Raw genomic sequence first — 23804 nt, 5'->3', positions numbered from 1 at the left:
CCCCCCGCCTGGGCGGGAGAAAAGACTGGACTCAAATGAGTCCAGCCAGGTAGTCATCAAGCCTCTTCTTAAAGATCCCCAAGGTAGGAGCCAGCACCACTTTCCTAGGAAGTTGGTTCCAGCTCCTAGCCACCCTAACTGTGAAGTAGTTCTTGCGGATGTCTAATCTAAACCTACTCTCTAATAATTGTCCGGACAAATTTTAAGTGTATGCTGGTAACACAAAAGTTAAGTTTGATCATGCGCAGACAAGCAGACAAGGCCTGTGGAAAATTCCACAGCATGCCCAGCATGTGCCCCCAGTATGACCTATTGGCTTGTCAATCACAACTGACCTAGTTTTGTAACAACACGCATGCTCAAATCTGCCAACTATCTGGCTTGTCAGTAACTGTGAACATGCTCAACTCTGAAGAGCATGATGTAATTAGACTAGAAATTTCTAAGAACAAAGCAACCTGATTGGCTACCTGGTTGCCTTAAAAGACTTGTGAGCCCCTCACCTAGGGGCAGGGGAGAGACCCGCCTGACTGGCAAACAGAGGCTGCCTTGGCAGGGACTGTCTCACTGGGAGAGATACAAACTGAGAGCAGAGGCTGTTCCCACAGGGACTGCTCCTCAGCAGGGCTTCCTGGCCCATTGGTCTCCTCCTCGCTGCGGTTTTGCGGATTGGTCTGATTCCTTTTCGTATTGATTCCTTTGGCTACCGACTGATTTTTGGCATCAACCCTGACCGCAATTTTGATCGACCCGGCCTACCTCCGCTTCGACATCGCTTACAATTGACCTCGGCACCATCTTCGACCATCTGTTCGTCCACTTTGGACTGGCGTCACGTCATTTACATCATTCACTGCGTTACAGTTCCGTTGTTTGTCATCCCAATCAATAAGCTGTTGACCAGTCCTGGGACTATCAAATGGGTAGCTGCATCTATCCTTCGGAGTAGAAAGCAAGGACTCACTCAGGAACCCCGTGGACCAACAGACCCCTCTCGTTGTTTATACTGTAACTGAAGAAAGCTTGCCTGCCTACGCTACCACATCATCTGTAGTGTAAGTCAAAAATAAATCTACTTTACTTGAAACCGCACTGAGTCCCGAACGTACCACTCAGACTCCTCGCCGCTAATCCCGCCTGTTCGTACCGAAACCCTCGGCCCACCATGACCTTGGGGCGCGATTCCCCAACAATAATATGTATCCATTGTTCCTTGTCATGCCAGGGGGTGCTAGGGGAAACAGTGTCTCCCCTAAACCCTTCTGGTCCCCCCTAGTGAGTTTAAAGACAGTCACCAGGTCCCCCCTCAGCCTTCTCTTATGAAGGCTGAACAGGTTTAGGTCCCACAGTCTTTCAATGTAGGGTCTGCCCTGTAGTCCCTGGATCATGTGGGTGGCCCTCCTCTGGACCCTTTCAATGTTGTCCACATCCCTTCTGAAATGGGGCACACAGAACTGGACACAGTACTCCAGCTGTGGCCTGACCAGCATCGCATAGAGGGGAAGGATCACCTCCCTGGCTCTACCTGAGATGCTCCTGTGGATGCACGACAAGGTCCCGTTAGCCCTGCCAACCGTGACCTCACGTTGTTGGCCCATGTTCATCTTGGACATTGCACAAGTTTTTTTTATTACTATTATTAAGCCTTTTCAAAGAAGAAAACTGTGTCACTATATCAAAATCATTTGCAATGAATGTGCATAGGGCCTTTGTACATGCCACAAAACTGGCCTTTAAAGTGGCTTAAATACACTTTTGCACTGCTTTAATGGTGTTGCTTTTTACAGTGTCGGTGGCGTATTACGCTTTAAATGACTTTGGTGCATGGCAAAATAAAACACCTCTGAGGTGTATTAGTTTGCTACGTAACAAAGTGCAGCAGCCACAGAGGGACACACCGGGCCACATGCAGCTCAGAGACTGTGCAGGCAGGCTCCACTGAAGAAACAAAAAAGCAGAAAGCCTGATCTTTTTTTTTTTTCTTCCCAGAGCCTGCCCACCTGCCCAAGCTGTGTGGGGGCCTGGTACTTCCCTCTGTGTCCCAGGCCCACTCAGACCATGTGCCAGTGGATAAGCGCTGCTGCTGCTGCCACAGGGGGAAGTACCACCCCCCACCCAGTTTAGGGACTATTTGGCTCACTGGCAGATCACCCTCCCCCCTTCACTGGAGACGCAGGTAAGGATCACGCCCCCACCTTCATGTACATGCCATGGGAGTTTAGTTCAGTTTAATTCTCCCTAAATTGAAGTAGTGTTTTTAAACATCCACCATTTCAATTTAGGGAGAACTAAACTGAATTAAACTCCCATGGCATGTACAAGCAGCCATAGCGCTCAGTTTAGACTGCATTAGTTAGTTCCAGGATTTTGTGGTACTGTTTTTCTGTTCTCTTACTGGATAACTAATCCAGCTCATCAGCATAGCATGTACTGTAGTGTTACTACTGAATGGACAATTTGATTTTTGTTTTCTGGCAATTTGATTTTAAAATCTGCTTTTCTGGAGACTGAGCACTTGAACAAGGCATGGGAAGGTGATATGAACTTAATTATGTTAGGTCCCAAGCATAATTAAATATAAATTATCTTTCAAGTATGGAGCTGAGAGAGACAAGAGAATTATTTGCTCAGTTCATTGAAAAAAATAAAAATAACTAGAAAAGGCCCCATTAAGGTAGGCTGAAGGATGTGCAATACATTATAGTTTTAAATCTGATACAGTTTGTATACTCTTTTTATTATCTGATTGTTTGGTTTTTGGGAGAGGGGGTCTGTTGTTGTTAGGTACTTGGTTGTTTTTTAATGGAATAAAAAGATTTATCCTTGTTTTATATGGTTTGAATGTTTATAAAAGCATTAAAACCATATACAATGCACAGATGGCTGGCAATTTTTAAAGAAAGGAATGAAATTAAGATTTGGAGGAATGAAAAATTGATTATAGTTCTAAATAGCTTGTGCTTGAAGTGAATTCTGCAAACACTTATCAAGCAATTGTGATTTTAAGGGAGGGATCCCCTGCATTTTCTGAAAGTGGCAAAGTGCATATACCACACATTTTGCTTAGCTCTCCTTTTCCCCCACCCCCTGATTCTGAGTTAATGAGACATTTGTCTCAGTGGGGTGTGCGCATGTGTGCTTGTTGTCAGAAAAAGACAAATTAGATCACTGGGAGAGACCACAAGAGAAAATATGTCTTGGCCAAAAGCATGTTTTAAGAATTAAAAGAAGATCGTAATTAAAAATGCACAAAGTGCATAAAAAAGCAGCACATGCTTAGGGAACAAGGGGGTGGGGATCATCAGGGTAGACAGATTAAGTTAGTTTTAAAGTACTGGAAACATGTAATGGGATCTTAAAATGGTAGAGTTTGGCAAACTCTGTTTAGATTTGCTAGCTTAAATCACCTTCCTTTGTTTAAAAGCTGCTTTAGCTTGCAAAAATATTTCAACTGAGTAGTAAAAACTGGTCTCTAAATCAGGATGGTACTTAAGTGTGTGTGTAAGTGTTCTATTTAATAGGACTAGATTGCTGATTCAGGGCTTTAGTGACTGTTCAACACACAAGTATTTTAACTTAGCCCATCATGATTCCTGTGTTGTAGCTCTGTATAGTTTATTTGTCTTCTTCAAACTTTGTTATTTCTTCCAGCCCTAAAGAAAATCACCATTTCAGACAAAGTACCAATTCTGTCAGCACATTACTAAGTTACCTCATCAACCTTTCCATGTTCAGACAGAAAAAAAAGAGTTGTTTTAAAGCCCTATTCGATTCCTCGTCTGAGATCCCATTCAATGCCTCTGTCATCACCTCATTGATGATCTACCTTCATAATTCTAGGCTTATTTTTAAACATACAGAACTACAGAAAATCAGACTGCAGTATCAATTATTTGTATAGTTTTGGCCAATACAAATAAGTATTTTTAACAAAACAATGTTTAATACAAAAAAAAAAAAGTTGCCCATTTCTCAGGTGTCATGCTGTTAGTCTCACTGTCAATGGCTTCTTCTCCAAGACTACCTGCTTTCCTTTTATGTGAGGGTGAATTACAAACACACAGAGCATGTTGCAATTCCAGTGTGCAACTCAAATCATTTATTATAACGTAGCTAAACTGTGAATCTGCCCTGCGTTAATCAGTCATTTTCCTAACCCCCAGTCTCAATCACATTGGTCTCAAGTACTCAAATTTTGTGGATGGATAGGGTGGGGGGTGGTAATGCTGTAAAGCCTTCATATTCTTTACCATTTGGAAGACTGCATTTTTTGATAACATTTTGCTCACCCCTTTGCTCAGCCTCCGTATTTTGCACAAAAAAGAAGCATCTGGGCCAGAGCAACTAAGTTGCATGGTATGAGAGGGAATTTTGCCAAACTTGGCAGAAGCAATTGCACGATTCCAGCTGGTTGCATGCCTTTTCTTGTCTTTGTTTATTAGTCAAAGTAAAAAGGTCTGAATTTAAACCCCAAATAAACTTAAACAATTGTGATGAAATTTAACAACAAAGTAAAGACTTTTTGGAAATGGAAAAAGAGAAACGATGCAGAGGTTAGTTCTTAAATGTCCTTACCCACAAAATATAATCCTATAATGTTCTAAAGACCTTAAATTGCTAATGATTTCTGGATTTCTCAATACTGTTGGGGTTCAGAGAGCTGTCCGCCATTTCCCAGTTGTGAACTGTAACTTTTTTGTATTTAATTATTTATTGTCATAGGAAGAATCCTATTTCTCTTTCATATTCTTTTATTTTACCAGTTCTGAAAAAAAATACTATAAGTTTTGTACAAGCATCACATTTAGATCAACATAACCAGGGTTGGGTCAGTCTAAATGCCCAATCATGTATGTATGCAGAGGGCTTAAATCACCCCAAAAATGGCATGCCCAATCTAAGATGGTTCATCTGAGTAAGTGCACTTATTTAGCATCTTGTTACAAGGTAATTTTGGGAAGCTCCTGAAGCTCTTAACACCTAGATTGTCTGCACATTAACACCTGAAACTAGTTTTAAGCACTTGTTATATGGTTAAGAATTACTTCACTCCAGGCCAGGATTATCTCTAATCCGTGTTACCTAGCTCATGTTACATTAAGGTGTATCCATGCTAGGGTACACCTTTGTGTAAACACCTGACTTTCCCTCCTCTCCCCCTGGCCTGGATTTGGCCACTGCTCCCCCCCTGCCCCCCCACATGCTACCCAGCATCCCAGACCTCTGCTCACTGCCCCTCTGCCCCTCCTCCCTTAATTGTGGCTCTCTGTGCTACATGTATTGGGGAAGCAGGCAAGGAAGGGCTTACCTGCCTGCCCAACTATAGCCAACATTGCTGGTGCTCACAGGGCTAGGTTCAGCCCAGTGAAGAGCAGCAGCCTGGCAGTGGTGACAGCAACAGCCAGAAAGGCAGGTCAATCTTCCCTTCTCCCCCAGGACAGACAGTGCAGGCAGCCACAAGTAAGCTGCCGGGGGTGGGGGGCAGGAGAGAACACCAAGGAGAAGCAGGGGAGCCTCTAGGACGGGGGGGAGCAGGGGACTGCTAACATTTGCTCAGCTCACAGTGTAACATATAACAAACTCTTTATTATAGAGCTCTTGGATCCTGGAGCTCTTAATTCCTGGATTGTCCACACATTAACACCTAAAACTAGTTTTAAACATACTTTAGGTGGCTTAAAGTTACGCCACTCCAGGGCAGATTTATCTCTGGTCCATGTTACCTAATTTATATTCCCTTATGTATAGCCACTCCCCACAGATAAACCACCCTCCTCCCCCACACTCCTGTTCTGTGTGAGCAAATTTTCCACCCCCTAAACAATACTTCCCAGGGAGTGGTTCTGACACCAAACCAACTCCCTCTCCCACTCCCAGGGGTGTGACCTGCCCACCCCTGGGATGGCAATCCCATACAAACAGCCTGCTGATCACATGCCAGCTAGCCAGATCACAGGACATGGATAGGTCCAGGAGTAGAGTCTGGGGAAGCTGGTGAGGAATAAGGCAGAGGACTGGATGAGTTCCCCATGAACTGGGGCTTCCTTCACAAGGCAGGGGCAGCTGCTTCCTCAAATGCACCCTCCCTCACTGCTCCCATCTCCCAGACACCCCACTCCCTGTACAAACACTCCAATCCCAAATCTCAATTTATTAAAATGTCAGACCTTGTTTAATTTACTTCCTGTTTTTAAATTATTTTTTTAAATCTAATCCTTCAGTGGCTGACTTCCTTCATTTTACCTCCCATTCCCATATCCCCACTGCCTTTCCACCTCCCATTTCATTACCCACTCCCATACCGCTACCTCTCTGCCTCCCAGCTTCATGGGCCCCCCCCCCCTTACCCCATTCCCCCCCCCCACTCCGCAACCTCCCTGCCCCCCAGCTTAAAGGTCCCCCCCCCCCTTAACCCCTTTCTCCCCCCCCCCCCAACTAGAGCAGGAGTAGAAGCCTGTGTTGGGTTATCAGCCCTGTAGTGATATGTAGAACATTCTAGGCACCTATGCACTCTAATTACAATGCATTGGAGCAGAATCGATTAATCAAGTCTGCCGGAGCATGGTAATTACTTTATTCCAGCAGACTCCAGCATCACGTGTATCAGCTTCCCTGCACAGAAAAATGGTGGGGGTGCTTTAACTAAAGCTTATTAAATGAGTACCCCCACCACCATTTTTCAGTGTGGGGATGCTGGTAGACATGACTCTTCAGGTGCTTTAATTAGAATGGCTCTCAGAGCCATTCTAATTAAACTGCCCCTCTCCCCCCCACAACCTGGAGCACATGTAGAAACTCCTTCTATGTCTAATATTAACATGCTTGCAGTTTGTGAAGATTTATTTATGCAGGTAGAAAACTGAGAAGCTGCATCTTATTTTTAGGGTCACTCTAGTACAACTAAGATCAGTTCATATCCATTTAATAGCAATTCAGGAGTGTCTCAAATGAAACAAATTTATTATTTTTGTGACTTCCAGGCACCAAACCTCTATCTTCCATAACAATTATCAGCACTAAAAATTGCCATTTAAAATAGTGTCTATGAAATAATGAAATAGTGGAGGAAAGAAAGAAAATATATGAGGTTAACACTGGAGTAGGGGAAAGAACCTACAACCATCTGATCATGGTAAAGACATGAGGCAAGACTACCTTGACTCAGTGATGGAGCTGCTATTTTATTTTAATATTGTCTCTATTTATGTAATTTAAGAAGCAATAACATGGTTTGAGACCTGAAAACTAAAAAGGAGTCTTAAGCTATCTTTTATACAAAAGAAGATTATGAACCATGTTGGTCACATACAAGAGAAACAGAAATTGCCAATAAGGCTATTGAATCTAGCAAAGCCAAAAGTGGAAGCTAAACCAATTCAGATTAGAATTATAGGGTGTTTTTTTTTTTTTTAATTTTGTTTTACTGGGAGAGTAATTAAGTAGTTGTTGACAGGGATTTCCCACCACTTGCAGTCTTCCACTAAAAACTGGATGGCTTCCAAAATCCTTTCCATGGACTGCCGCCTTCATGGGGTGGAGATACTTGCATGTAGTGATGACCCTAAGAGCAAGAGCATTGGGAGTCTTGTATTCCTGGTAGGGTCACCTGTGACAGTAGGGTCAGAGGTGAGGTATCAGATAAAGAGTAGTTCAGCATACATAAAGAACTCACAGTGGAGCATAAGGATGAAGAAGGCATACTTCTCTACAGGTATGAAGGCTGATGAAGGTTGCAGTAGTAGAGTAACTCCAGTCATCTTGGATCTCCTTACCACTGGACATAGGTTTCTTCTCCACCAAGATCCATGCAGTTGCCAATGTACAATGACCACCTCACATAAAACAAGTCATTTGCAGGCTTCTCCCACCGGACTTAACCACAAATACCCATAACCTCTACAAAGTCCTGCAGTTACAGATGAGTGGTGACAGGGACAGACAAAGCGACTGCCAGAGTCCCTAGTCATGGATCCACATGCAAGTGGCAGTTGCGTGTTACTTGCTTCACCCTAGGAATGAGACAAGAGGGTGATTTGGCAGCTGGGATCATGACTGAGCAGTCTTTTTTAGGATTCCCTCTACTTACCTCACATGAGAAGGGGGCTAGAAGGTGCACCAAACATAGCCCATCCCATTTTATCTTACCTGACTGGATAGCCAATTCCAAGGGGATCCATTGTGGGCAAAACACAAAAATGTTCTTTGCATCTGGGAATGTATGAACCCTATTAAATGACCCAAACAATGACAGACCTGAACATAAAACAGCTATCATCACCCAAGTACTCTCACAATAAAACATTGATATTCCTGCTCTCAGTGAAAGCAAACATGCAGATGAAGGCCATCTAAGGGAGGAAATGGGTAGCTATATGTTCTTCTGGAAAAGAGAACCTGCAAACAACAGGCAAATACACAATGTTGGTTTTGCCAGTTTATCAGTCAAATAACCAAATTCCCTGTTGTCATTAATGAGCGCCTCATGACTCTCTGCCTCCAACTGAGCAACAATTTGTTCGCTACCATCCTTGCAAGCGACCACACACTTGTTGTTGGAGAAGAACAGAAAGAACTGGGCTTCAAGCTGTGGGAATACACCTGGCCACACATTCAATTAATGGTATGATAGGCACAAACCATACAGTTATTACACATTTTTTATAGAGTAATTTCATAGCTTATTCCTTGTTTTAAGATGCCATTAATTGAGCGGATCACAGCTTAAGATGTGTTTAATTGGTTAATCATGTCTTAAATGTAAGATAATGGCAGGGCCTTAGTAATAGATAAAATTCAGAAGTTTTAGAATCATTGGGTGCCTGTACACAAGTGGGGAGGCTACTCTGGTGTGCTGTAATTACAGTGTGTTGGAGCACACTCAATTAGTTGAATCTGCTGGAGTATGGTAATTAATTACCATGCTCCAGCAGACTCCTGCATCTCGTGTATCAACATCCGTGTGTTTAAAATTGGCAGTGGGAGCAGCTTGTCAAATAAGCTTTAGTTCAAGAACCCCTATCACTATTTTTAAGCTCAGGGATGCTGATGCATAAGATGCTCTGACGCTTTAATTAGAACAGCTCTCAGAGCCACTCTAATTAAAGTGCTGCCCCTCCACTCCTGGAGTATATGTAAGAGTACCCATAGTTAAAATAGCTAATCATTAATGAATCTTAAAAAATTGTGCATTACTGGATCTGCTGAGTCTATGAAACTGATATGCATATAGTAAGAATTTTCCTATTCCATTTTAAAGAAAATATAATCTTATTTAATCATACTATGTCTTCATATCTGTTTGGTAAATGCTAAGACCATTATAGATGATACATAGAATTACAGAATTATAGTAACATAGGAATTTCAAGCAGTCATCTAATCCAACTGTGGCTCAAGGCAGGGACACTCCTTGTCTAAACCTTCCCAAACAAACATTTGTCTAACCTGCATTTAAAGCTTCTAGTGACACTGAATCCACAATCTCTACAGGTAATCTGTTCCAGTACTTAACCAACTTCACAGTTAGAGAGTTTTTATTTGTCTCTAAATGAAATCTCCCTTATTGCAATTTAAACCCATTGCTTCTTGTCCTGTCCCCTATGTGTTCAGAGAACAATTGTTTGCCATTGTATTTATAGTAAAAGTTTTTGTATTTGAAGAGAACTTTCATATCCCCTTCAGTCTTCTTTTTTCTAGTGTAAGAAATTCCAATATTTCCTCATTTGTCATTTGTTCTGAATTTCTAATCATTTAGGTTTTCTTCTGGATTCTTTCTAATTTGTACATGTCTTAAAAAGTGCTGCCCCAAATTGGACATACTATTTACACATATAATAGTGTAATAGCTTCCTTGGTGTTGAATAAAATGAAATAATCCCTCCTCCTGACTTGCAGAATAACATTTTCCTGCTAACACATCCCAATATGCTATAAAACCCTGGTTAACCTATCCAGGTATTTATGCAATAATGTTATCTATTAACTCATATTCAACTTCCTCTCCACTCCCCCCAGGACAGAATCCTGTGAACTTTCACTTGACGTCTTATCCCATTTTGACATTGAACCCTTGATGACTACTCTTTGAACATAAGTATCCAAGCAGCGATGTATATATATATATTACAGTAAAGGGTAGATCCTATTTATTTGCCTGATAAAAATATCAGGATGTCAAAAGCCTAAATTCAAGATATATCTAATCAGATTTGCCTGCTCCTCTTCCTCTCCCCATCTACAAGGCCCATCATGTAATCAAAGATGGAAAACCAGTTGATCAGATACACATTTCTCTTGATAAATCTATGTTGGCTCTTTCTTATCAATTTCTTATCCTCTAGGAGCTTACAACATGTGTCTGAATGGTATGTTCCAATATATTTCCAGATATCAATGTTAGACTGAATGGCCTGTAATCCCTAGGTTCTCTCTGTCTTTCTCTCTTTTCTCTCTCTCCCTCTCTTTTAATGGTGGTCTGAGCCCCTTTCTAGTCTTCTCAGACCTCACTTGACCTCTATGAGTCAAAGATGATAGACAATGGCTCTACAATTATATTAGCCAATTCATTGACTAATATTAACATGGATTTCATCAGGTCTTATGGACTTGAAAATGTTTGCTTTATGTAAATACTTTTTAAGTGTGGTGTTACATCATAAATGCACTTAAAACAGGAGCATTCACCCATTAAAGGGGTTAATCCCTACTGAGTTCCCTCTAAATGTTTTTAAATTATGCCAATGTAAATCAGGGTTATCTTTGATCTATTTTACCCAGGTTGTTGCAGAGTATTGCTGGCCTGCTCCTGGGAGAAAAGCAAAAGAAGCTGTTTTCATTCTTTTAGCATCCTAGGATGAACCATTCCCATTCCTTCCCATTCCTTTATTCAATGGGCAAACTTTTGACCCTCCTGAATTCTCCTGTCTAGGGCATGATGGTGGCCCCAAGCCAAGACTCATCTTCTGCCCCCAGGGAGTAGAATACGCATGCAGCAAGCCCACTGGGTCTCATCTCTGCCCTGGTCTGAGTGCTAATTCAATTCTTGCTTGACCCAAACCCAGTTCAGTGAAACACATTCAAGATTTTTGTCCTTTATTTTTTAAAATAATAACCATTCTTATTATTTTTTTCACTCTTTTCTCTTTACTTCTTTGCCTTGCCTGTTCAAGACTTTCTCCCTCCTGCCCATAGCTCTGGCTGCAGAGTGAAGGATGAAGGATGCCACAGTTCTGCCCCCAGAGGGAAGTCACAGTATGCTAAAGAACATGCCACCTTCCCCTATCTTCTCCCACCCCAGGGAAGGGATAGAGCCCTGGCTCTTGTACATGTCCCTGCCCACCAGACTCTCTAGTGGCAACTCACATTTGTGAGGGCCTGACATGATTGAGCCTTAATGAATGACTGCTCTGAAACTGTTCTAACTTCATGACAGTATAACATTCCACAGATTTAAAATATTTTAGAGGTGACTTGTAGCAGCACCCTAATTTGTTCTTTCCCTGTTCTAAGCTAAAATCCTATTCCCTGTTCTGGATATTACTTATTGGCCTTTTCTGTGAAGACTAAAGTTAAAGGGAGATTAAACACATCAGCCTTCTCAGTATTGTTCATTATTTGTTTTCCCCTAACCATTCAGTAACCATCTTTCTGTCACTTCTAATGAATATTTTTAGAATACTTCTTTGATTGCCACTTATATCCTTTGCTAGCTGCATTTCAGGTTGTGACCTGGCATTTCTGATTTTGTCCCTACATGATCATATTCTCTTGCTTACTCATCCTTACTAATATGTATGGTCACCTTTCCAGTTTTAAGGAAGAAGATAGAGCAGAGTGCATCTTAGGGAGTATTACAATTTCTAAGGTGGTACCCTGCTGTACCATCTGCCAGACTTTAGATTAACATCTCTGCACTTTTTTATTAAGATTCCTTTTCTTATCTCAAAAGATGAGGAACTCATGATTTAGCCTAGCAGGTCTCTTGGTATGCTTCCTATTTTTTCTTCACACCAGGATACAATGAACTTTTGGCTTTAATATTGTCTCTTTAAAAAACAACTAACACTTGTGGACTCATGAGACTGGCCTTCCATGTACATGAGTAGAATAATAAAAATAATAGTGCATCCAGGATAGAAAAACCTGGAGAACTCCTATTCTAGTGATATACGTTCTTTCCACATCTACAAAGTTTAAAACACATCAGTAGAAAATGATGGTATCCTGAATAGTTCTGAACATCAGGCAGTGTTTGTTTCTGTTTCATTTTTAATATGAAGGCAACTATTTAGATTGGTTCTTATTTTATCGACATTAATTTGGCAGCTCTTAGTATTATCTCCTATATTAAATGGTAATCAGTTGTTTTATCATGGAGTGTTTATCTGATGAAGATTTAATTCAAATACATCATTTTAAATCATTCAAAATGTAGTATCTAAAATTCACTCCTAATTGGGTTGTTCCACTCAGCAAACTAGCTTTTGGCATTGATCATGTGAGGTCCTGAGCACCATATGAATGGTCAATGAGTTAAACTGAGGCCTTCCAGGACTCACTGAAGATAGTGCTGTATTGTGTTGCTACATTCAGCCTTTTGGACAGGGAACCTGGTTTGTGTTTGGCGCACATCTCTCATGTGCACATCTCTAAGTACACTTACAACAAACTATAGAAATCAATCTATAATAATGTAATCAAGTTATTTAGAGAGCAATTTTTTTGCTTGAGCTTATCCTTAACAAATGGGAATAAATACACAAGTGTGAAGGATCACAGAAACAATTGCATCAGTCAGAGTAACAACAAAGCTAGGTACAGACATTCAAAGAGCCTGAGGCAGAATCAGTCTTAAGTTATGCAATTTTCTGCAAATAGCGTAGTTTAGATCAGTAACAGTACACACATTTGCTCTTTGGTTGGGTTCTTAGACTGGGTTCTGCCATTTTTAACCAGCCTGTGTGTGGCAAACTTCTGTTCTGTTACAAGTATAGACTAGTTTCTTACCACTTATATCAGTAAAAGTGTAATGTCTGTACCTGACCAAAGAGTCACATGCATATCAAACAGATGAAGAGAAAAAACATCACAAAACATCCACAGGAGGGTGAGGTAACACGATGGTAGATTGGTTATTCAAGGTATAAATTTGCATTTTATTATAGTTAAAGCCAATTTCAGTGACATTTTCTGGTGTTTGGGCACCTGTAATTTCAAAAGGCCACCTTTTCAAAAATAAGCAATGAGGCTGTGCCTGCAAATTAGGCATGTGTGAGTACAAGCATTAATGCAAAATCTACAGCTGCATGTCCAATTCAGCTGACTGTGCACCTAAACAGCAGTATCTCTAATGTACTGCAATTGTCATGCAAGCAGTTTCTTATTTAGATTTCATATTTTGCACACATGGTTTTGAATTTTACTTTCAAAATATTCACATGAAGGATGCATATGACAGCATTTTACCCAGGGAATAGGCAATTACAATAGTTCAGCCATATGGATGGATATTCCCAGTGACAAACTAAGGATAAATGAGATAAATAGCACAGAGAGAGAGAGAGAGAGAGAGAGAGAGAGAGCGAGAGAGAACCATGTACACACAGAGAACTATGTTTCTGTAACTGTTGAATTCAGAAAAAAAAGAAGTCTTACGGAGGAAACCTAATAGTTAAAATACAAACAGGCTTCCAAATTCTTTCAGGTACCTGCAGCAAATGATGTATTGATTTTGCTGTTAAACTGCACAGCTGTAACCAACACATTAGACATGGAAGATAAAAGCAATGACTAAAAGCACCTTATTTCATCTGTCACACCTGAGGCTCTGCCTTCTTTAGACCTTTAGTGTATTAGCACAGAAAATCAATTAGGTAAAGAGCTAAACAAATGAAGGGAAAATTAAAAAGCCCTCATTCACAAAGTGTCAGGGATATCAGTAAACCATAGAGATTTAGACAAGCTGTGAGATATCTCCAAATAAACCACAACTTCTTCTAAACTTTTTTTTTTTAAATTGTGATTCCTTATTGCATATATATATAATATATATATATATACCATTAATCCTTTGCTTGTGTAGCCTTTGCTATTGATCAGTATTCACAAACACAAAATCTCTCTTTATAATCGAAATATGGCAATTTAATTCTCAGACTATGTGTTATTCTGAATGTCTGAAATTATAGCTCCCACGAACCTCTTCATTGTTGAGTGACATACTGGTTATATCGGGAAAACAAGCTCTTACAAGCTCCCCCATACTACACAGTACTTGACACTCTAGTATTCCATTCTGATCACTGAACATTGTATTGAAAATAACTGCTAGTGGATGCAGTAGCTTATTCCTGCTTTAATGCAGGAACAAAAAACCCTCTCCAAAGAAACTGGCAGGGTAATAACAAATTGGATTAGCTGTCACCACATATTTATATATAAAATTCCTGCTGTCAGAGATTCAAGTGGTGGTGGAAGTTAGGAGTGCTTTGTCAATTCATTCATAAGGATAATCTGTATGGCTCAGTGAAAATGAAGTATGGTTTTGCTGGCCCTGTCACAGATGCCCTGTGCCACCATGGGCAATTCACAACATGCCTCTATTCCCCTCAGTTTTCTGTAAAATGGAGACAGATGTTGTTCAGTTCTCCCATCTTTTGTTTGTCTCAAGGAGCACACAGTCTATCTCTCGCTATATGTTCAAGATCAGTATTTAGGAAAATTAAGTTGTGACTAGTTAAAAAAAATCAACAGGTGCTACGTAATTCTAACAAACACTCATAATAATATTCTCATTTTGACATGTAGATATTTCTAGAATTCTGTTACATTTCTTTAAATGATTCCCCCATACACAACTTTTGTGTCCCCCAGCTAATCCTTGTGTCACTGTGCATGTCTTTCCATCAATGGCAGTTAAAATGGATGTTGCAAAATGATACTTTTCCTTTCTCAAAGATTCTTAAAAAAAAGAAACCCTAAAAACACATATTTCAGCACTGCCACCCAGTGAATCACAATTTAACTTTCAAAAAGAAAAATATGCTCCTAGTTACTGACCCTATTAGTATCATGGAATTTGCAGCCTTTACTATTTATAGTCATTTTGTAAGACAGCTTTAAATACAGAGTTGCATGTGTTGCATTGCTTGAGGTAACTACCAGATGCTACACAGCAATGCAGGCTGCTTCACCTAAAAAATAAAGGATTCCACCTTCAAGAAAGATGCAGTGTAGACTACTTGTCATGCTTCTTCAAGGCTTTCATAAAAACAAGGAGAAGTTTTCACATTTCATGAGCCTACAATAAATGAGTATGGGATGAATGTACAATATTACAGAGTTTCAATATTAAGAGGGCTGGGAGACAAGTTGCCCTGAAAGACTTAGGCTAGGTACAGATGTTACATTTAACATGCATTAAGCCTGCAGAAAACACTTTAAAATAATAGCAGAACAGACGTTCATGACACTTAAAGTTTTTTTGAATGGTGGATCCTGCTCTCAATAGATATGGTATTAGATTAAAGTGCTTTAAGTTAAAGTGCTTTTTTAACATCTGTATCACATCCATCACACTTCAGTGTGGTCACATTCTACTGCCACTCCAGGGGCCCCTGCTGGGCAGTTTTCTAGCCTCAGCTGGTTTCCATCTGCTCCAGGTAAGTGCTGGAGCCCCACCCCTGGGTTATCAAAAAGAGGCGACAGAACAGGCTCTATCTCTTCCCTATGCAGCTGGGAGAGAGGGTGGGGAAACAGAGCCTCTCTGCTGCATGGATCCCTGCAAAGCTTGTGGGTTTAGGTCTTGGTGGGGGCTGAGCCAGGTCCACATCACAGCTAGGCTCCATTTCCCCAGCTGCGGGAAGGAGCTGCATCACTTTTCACTGCACCAGAAACTGTGTGGGTAACAGAGTCTCTCTGCTGCATGGATCTTCAACCCCAAACTTGTGGGCTTGGGTCTTGGTGGGGGCTGAGTTGGATCCACATGGCAGAGACGCTCCAGTTTCCATCCCCTCAGCCCCAGTTCCTGGTAGCTGCAGCATGCAGCTGTCAAAAGGCTGGAGTGTAGAGGAAGGGAGTCCCTGCTACTGCTGGCCTCCTCCCCCCCAGTTTGCTGGCTGGGATCTTGGGGACAGGGCTCCCTTCCCCCCTGCTCCAGCCTCTGGAATGCTGCAGGCAGGAGCTGCAGCATGGGGCTGCCCAACCAGCTTTTCACAGTGCTGGAAACTGGGGCCACTGGGAAGGGAACACTCACTGTTGCAAGAGACCCCACCCCATAGCTTGCTGGTTCAGGTCCTGGGGCAGGGGCAGGCTGGGTCTGTATGGTAGGAGGGGCTCCCTTCCTCCCCCACCCAGGGTCCTGGTATGGTGCAAAGCTAGCCAGGAAGTCCCCTGCTGCAGCTTCTGACTACAGCTGTCAAAAGAGGGGAAGAGAGCCCTCCTGCCATGCACACTGGGACCAGCCCCTCCCAAGACAGCATCAGGGCAGCTCCCTTGCCCCTCTCCCTGCAGCAACTGCTCAGTCACCAGATGATGGGGGGGAGGGGTTGCTGATGGTTCCTGCAGCTTTCTGGGATGTGTGCAGGAGCATCCTGTGGCAGAATGCCATCTCTGTCTCTCCCCAAACTCTGCTATCAGGTGGATGCCTAATCTGACAATTTGGTTACCATGGTCACTGCAGAAGGCAGACACCACTGGCCCCCATCAGCTTCAGGTAACCCTGAGTTGTAACCTGAACTGGCTACATTCCTGAGGGAAGGAGAAACCTGCTCTCTCTGCCTACGTGACTGGCCTCACATACCTGGTTGGGGGCTTAAACTCCCTATCGTTCTAAGCAACATCATCATGACTGGGAGGGGGCTTGAGACCCTGCCAGTCTACTTGGTAACCAGTGATGTATTTCAAATTGGTTGGTTGGCAGCCAACAATTGCTGCCCTTAATTGGATCAGGTAAATGAGGTCATAAGGTCTATATAAGTGTAGCAGGCTTACCTTTCAGAGCTTGGGTTGAATCCCAGGCTTGAGATCTTGCTGTTTTGATTGGTGGAGCCCACGCACCAATCAGGAGGCAGCAACAGAAATAACATCATGCCCCTTTTCTGAGGGAAGGGCGAGAAGAGTTCCCCCACACCTGATTGAAGATTGCAAACTGTCAGGTCTGGAAGACTTCAGGGGTGGAGCCCTGGAGCATATAAAAGGAGCTGCATGCCCAGCACACAGGGCAGATGCGTTGGAGACTGAGAAGAGAAAAAAGTGGGGTTTAGAAGAGCTGAGGAGAGCTGCTCAGCAAGGCAAAGCAGTAACCCAGGAAGAGCCACTGGAGACTTCTATCAGCAGGGAGTGGGGGATGGCTTCAGCGGTTAGGTTCTCGGTGCGCAGCACAACCTATGGCATCCAGACCCTGGGAGCCGCATGAGGCGGCTTGGGTCTGCAACCTCTGGTATGTGGCTAGAGACAAGGCGCACAGGCCGGTGCATGGAGCAGGATCTTTGGAGCCCCTGGGGTCACTCAGGTCCTCAACCCTCAGAATGAGGCTGGGAACTCAGTGCAGAAGGTGCTGCATGGAGGGTGAGAGACCCTGGGAGCTGCTTAAGGCGGCTCAGGTCTATAGCTGCTGACACGGGGCAGCAGCTCAGTGCAGATGACACAGCCAAGAGGGTCCAGGAACAGACCAAGCCATGATGCTGCACAAGGCTGTCTAGGCCTCCAACCCCTAGCATAGGATGAAGCATCCACTACACACAGTGGTGCCTATGGACAGTGGCAGCAGAGTCAGGCAGCAGAAAAACCTGGCAGGGACAGAGCTTGACCTGGAGAACAAGAGGCAACCCTCTGGGATTGTGCAGTAGTAGTAAGTTACCCTGGAGAGAGGGTTTCGACAGGGAAGGCTCCCCCTCCCCCCAACAACTGGGTGTGGTATATCTATATCTATATATTATAGGTTTTATTGTTTTGTAAACTTGTACATAGATTTTATATATATAGATATATCCTTATACTTTAATGGTTTTGTTGTGATAATAAATCTGTATATAGTTAAGTAATTGATTGACTGGACCTGACTCTATAGGAGACAAAGGCAGCTGCTGGGCTGTTGTGTCCCTCCACAGCACACTGCTCTGCCAATAATTCCCTCAATTGGAGACGGACGTACAAACCTGTGTACACCCGGGCTATGTAAGTTAAGGACTGCCCAAGAGGCAGGGCAGCAGCTATGATGAGAACTCTCAGAGAAGTTGGACCATCTGAAACGCTCTCTCTCGCTCAACTCATGGTCAATAAACTGCCTGCCTCCAAAGGGAATCTCCACCTGCCTCTGGATGATATGTGTGAGTAAGCTACTTGAGATCTAACTAGATATATAGCTTGCAGTAACTCAGATGCATGATCAAAGACTACCACGCCACTTTTTGCTTTTAGGTATTTCTCTGATATTGCTCTACCCTGTACTCTATTCCAAATCTACTCCTTGTAACCAATAAAATTCTCTTCTGTAGCTAGCATGGGAGACTTATTGGGAGAGGGTCTAGATTATGCCTTGGGGTCCCCTTGGTTCAGCTGACTAAAGGAGACCACTATTGGTGCTTTAGACTGAGGGAAGCACCCCAAGTTCTGGCAGTGGGTTGAGTACCCCTCAAGGACTACTAAGCCTGTGTTTCTCACGGGGCACAGTCAAGATCAATCCAGACCCTGGGTGGTGGCAATGTTACCCCCAGGCTTGTGGGTGTGCTCCAGAAAGGGGGTCGGCTGGATGTGAGGTGCCCCCAGGGAGGCACCTCACATCCATAGGGCATAGATTCTAACCTTGGCTACTGCCATCCACAAGGCTATCCTATTTCTATTTATCCAATGACTACTAAATGCAATGTATAAAAAGATCACTGGGCCATCTGTTTTCCATGAGGCTTTTTTAAAACTCTCACTGAACCATATTTATGTACTCCTAGCTAGATATCTTCTCCTCCTGGCAAGGTATAGCCCATGAACAGATGATTAAAGAATATCTACCATGAGCATCTCCTATTAGCTTACTTTAAGTAGCTGCATTACTGAGCATGCTGTCATTATGTCACTTCCTGCTCAGCTGGCTGACTGTTTTGTCATTCTAAGGAACCCAATTGTCCCCCAGGCACTACAAAGGGAACCTATGCCTTCACACAAAGTTCTGGATTCCATGAACTGAGTAGTGGATCTGGCCCAGCTCAGTTATAAGCAAGTGACCTGAAAACAGAAGGGCTATTACCCTGTCTGGTCTTAAACAGCAACCTTAGGAAGAAAGGATCTCAAGAACTATTGCTGGAAAACACTATAATTTGGCAGTAAAGGAAGCAAGCACTACTTAGAAGTGGAGACAAGGTAGTTTTATACTGCAGAGAGTTTTAAAAAAGCCTCATGAAAAGATGGGGGCATTAGAAAACATGCTTTAATTTACATCAGAAAGTAGACAATATAGGCCATTTAAGAACCTTATTGGCTTTATAGAGAGGGTTCCTAATCATTGTTGTGCTATAGGCAGAATATAAATCAAACACCTTTTAAGAAGAAAATCCTGTTGTTCTTTGATTAAAATTAGCTTCTATAAGTTCTGAGTTAAAAAAAAAAAAGACCTGAGGTAAAAACCTGGCCCCAGTGAAGTCAAATGGGAGTTTTGCCATTCATTTCAATAGGGCCAGAATGTCATCACTTAGAACTCATAGGCAACTTTTCCTGATGTTCTAGTGTTAATTATAATTGTTAATAGTTGGCAAGCAAGTACTTCTCAAAAACCTAATCAAATGGTGAAGGAATGAACTTGCTAAGCACCTTCATGAACAAAATCATCAAGTCAAGTATTTCAACTGGGAAGATTCGTGTGTCCCTTTTTATACAGTTGAATTGGCACCATTAGGACTATGCATACTTATATGTGAGGACTGAACTGTTAGAACACAAATTTAAATTACCTACTGGGAGTCAGGGTCCAGATGTGATGTCACTTTGTGTTCTCTTTGCTTGTTCATGCACAGTGGTAAAAGGGAAAGATGCTGCTTTTATGTACATATCACATTATTCACTGACAAGGACACCCAGCTGTGAAAATAGCTGAGGCATGGGGAGTGGAAAACCATCATTAATTCTTCCTTGGTCAACTATTGGTATCTGAATAATTAGTTAACTGCTATCTTCAGGTCTTATTTTTTGTGGACTGGAGGTTCAAGGGGTTTCTTTTCCTTTGTTTCATTTTATGTCTAATTGCCTGATGTTATAAATGTTTTGGCTTTCCACAGAAAAAAAAAAAATGTTTTTTCTTTACATGCCCACACATTACATATGTAGTGATGATAGCTACATCCACCCTTCCACAGAATATGTGATACTCAAAAAATGTTATATAGAGACTTCTCCTGTGTTGTGAATTGAATTGTTTTTATGTCCTCAAAAATTAATTCCTATTAATCCCAAAGGCATAACTTTACCACAAAGAAAAAATAATTACTACCAATTTAAGGACAGAGTTTTCAAATCAATGAGAAGCATACGTCATTTTTCACTTAGAAAAAAAAGATATTCATATTAATTTTGCTTATTCTTGTTTAATATTTAAAAAGACAACTAGTACAAATGGCAATTCCCAACAGTTTATGACTAACACTTGAAAATTTTTGCCCCCCAAAATTTCACTGAACAAAGTAAATTGAAGTTGACTAAAAATATTTAATGAATTGTTGTCAATTTTGCCAATTAATTTTAATTGAAATAATAGAAAAAGATGCGAAAAAGTAAAAATATTTCCTTATGACATTTTTTTAAATTGAAAAAAACTTTTATTTCAAGTCAAATCAAAACTTCTTTTCTTTTTATAAGAACTGCAAGTGATCCAAAAAGGCAGTTGTTAACATTACTGTACCTGCCATGTCTATAAATATATTAAATTAATAAAACCAATATATATATTTTTAAGATTTGTCCCTCTCTCAAATCACAAAGCTTCTATGGAACCATTTTCTAGTTTAAGACTATTTATAGTTCACTATAGTTTACCTCAGCTTAGTAACTGAAACTGTGCCAAGGAAAGGCATACAGCTCTATGGAAGTCACAGAATACGGGATCAATGGATGACCTAAAGAGACTATGGCTAAGAAAATTCTACCTCTAAAGAAAGAAATGCAAGTCATGTTTGAAGATATCAGCCAGTCCCTTTGACTTATTCTTCAGCAGTTGAGTTATTCGTATACAAAGCCAGAATTCAAGAGTTGCCATCAGCAAATTGAATTTCTAAATGAGTATGTGGCAGTGCACCTTTGGTTGCCTTCCATTTTAAAGCTGAGAGCAGGCAGCCAGCAGGTTGATTAGGTGGCCATTTTAGATCCAGGCCCACTGGGTTGAGCCAGCAGTTAACTGCAAGCAACTGGGAGCAACAACACCCAGCTGAGCTGCTACTTACAAGAACTTGGTGGTAAGGGAGGAACTATGGGGATGGCAGGAGGTTCCTAGGGGGCCCAGTGAAGTCCCAAGCCCCAGAGAGAAGGCTTAGGGCCTAAATAGAATAAGCCCCAGACTGGGAAGGGGCTTGTAGGCCTACACAGGACCTAGGCAAGCCCCTGATGTGGAACATGCAGGGGTGAGGCCTGAGGCTCAGGTGAGCCCAACTGAGAGCAGAGCCATGTTATGAAGACCCCTGGGGCTCAGAGTAAGCTCTGAGTAATCCCAGAGAGAGAGGGCTGTATGATGGGGCCCAGGAAGGGAACCCTGCTGCCTAAGAAGGCCAACTGCTGTGGTGATGGGACCAGAACACTGTGACTGGTCAATGCAAGAGGGCCAGGGCCAGAAGGCTGAAGGATAATGAAGCCCAATGTGAGGGGCAGACTTGGGCCATGATGGGTTATCTGGCACCCCAACTGGCCTGGAGGTGGGGCCAGGGCCTAGGGAGGCTGAAGGTCCCCTCAATAGAGTGGGGACATCACGGTCTAAGGGAAGAAAGCTCAGCGAGAAAGTAGGTTGAAAGAACAACACATAGCCCAGTATGGGTAAGACCAAGGCAGTAAGTCTGCGTTGGTCCTGTGTATGATAGAAAACTGCACCCTGCTGGGGAAGGATGGCCTGGTGGGACTGTCCATGGTGAGTTCCCCAGAAATGCCAGACCAATTGCCTCCCCAGTGAAAGGTGAGGAGGGGCACCTTAAAACCCCACCCCCCACATCCTGGTGGGTTACCCAGACCTGGGGCCAGGCACGGGGGCCAGGCATGTCCCTGGACACCTGAGTCCCATGGTGTTCAAGACCCCAGAGTCCCCAGCAAAGAAGGGGCAGAGATGCAGAGTGACCTTAGTGAAAGAGCATATGTGGAAAGCTCTAGCAAGAGGGCATATGTGAAAGGGAAGGCCCTAGTAGGAGGGCATACATTAAAGCCCCAGGAAGGGGGCAGGTAGGCCAAGGTCAGTCTATGGACACCTGAGGCCACAACTGGGCCAGAGGCTGAAAGCCTGGTAAGTCCTCAGATGTGGTGAAGCCAAGTGTTGGTTCAGAGGGAGACCCAATAAGTCCTCAGACATGGTGAGGCCATGTTTGGATCAGAAGTGAAGAACTTTGGGCAAGTAGTTGGTCCTAATGAGGAGGCAAGAATAGTGAGTTACCTGGAGAGAGACGTGGGTCAGACCTCCGCCCAGGGCAAGGTGAACTGGCTAGCTGCTGTTCAGATGAGGGTCACGACAAGGCCCAAGAGGCTGTATGCCAGCCATCCAAGGAGTAGGAGTAGACAAGCCTGGTCACTCAAGGGAGCAGGGCAGGTTAGGTATGGCCCAGTGAGGGGCAGCATGTAAGAGGCCTGGTGAGAGAGGGCAGAGTGTGCAAGGCCAGACTGAGAGGGGGGCAGCATGAATGAATCCCGATAGGGTGGAGTGAATGGACAAATGCATGAATAGTGGTCATTATTAGAATGTTATATGACAGAAAAAGCTACTGGTATGTCTACAGTGCAGCTAAGTTTAAGACTGAATCTCATGCAGACATATTTGAAGAAAGCAGATCAGGGTGGCACCTGAGAGACAAACTCATTCAGAGGCATAACTTTTGGTGGGCCACAGATACTGACAAAGTAGGTTGTAACCTAGGAAAGTTCCTCGCTGAACAGCATGCCTCTCTCAATAAATTAGTCTCTAAGGGTGCCTATACATATGCAGAGGAGCTGCTGTGATACCTTGTAATTACAATGCGTCAGAGCAACCTTGATTAATTGAGTCTGCTGGAGCATGGTAATTACCCTGCTCCAGCACACTCCAGCATCATGTGTATAAGGATCCCCAGCACTGAAAAATGGTGGCCGGGGGTACTTTAAAGCTGGTTTGACAAGTTTTAGTTAAAGTGCCCCTGTTGCCATTTTTAAGCACAGAGACGCTGATACATTTGATGCTCTGGGTGCTTTAATTATAGCGGCTCTTGGAGCTGCTTTAATTAAAGCTCCCCTTCCACCTCCCAGAGCAGGTCTACACATGCCCTAAGGCAACACCCTGCCCTGCCTTCTGCCTAACTGCAGAGTAACATGGCTAACTACTTTTCTGGATGACATACGTGAATTAACTAAACCTGTGAGCTCAGGTGCCAATAGCAATGTAGCAGCAAATAGATTTATTTATGTTTAGTTTAGTGAAAAGTAGACTGAAAAGGAACATAATAGCAATTTTTCAAATATGTAAAAGACTGCCATAAAGAAGAAGAACATCTGTTCTCAGTTGCCACAGATTAACTATTTGTTAAAATCTGAATGTCAGAAAAGTAGGACAGTGAGAAGCTTCCCTAGGAAGTTATAGAATCTTCTTCAGGTTTTTGAGA

At 42.6% G+C, this 23804-nt stretch overlaps 1 long non-coding RNA gene across 1 annotated transcript; it reads right to left on the bottom strand.

Moving 5' to 3' along the window:
• Window positions 1-8133: 8133 nt before the first annotated feature.
• On the bottom strand, window positions 8134-18709 carry LOC109299732. The gene is made up of 3 exons (XR_002097971.1): window positions 18590-18709; window positions 18152-18155; window positions 8134-8145 (listed from the first exon to the last, which is right to left on the bottom strand). It is a non-coding gene; the product is annotated as an uncharacterized LOC109299732 (long non-coding RNA).
• Window positions 18710-23804: the final 5095 nt, after the last annotated feature.

Source organism: Gavialis gangeticus, unplaced genomic scaffold (assembly GCF_001723915.1).
Source record: "Gavialis gangeticus isolate Ggan-Ray unplaced genomic scaffold, GavGan_comp1, whole genome shotgun sequence".
NCBI lineage: Eukaryota > Metazoa > Chordata > Crocodylia > Gavialidae > Gavialis > Gavialis gangeticus.
This window is presented reverse-complemented; position numbering and strand designations above follow the sequence as displayed.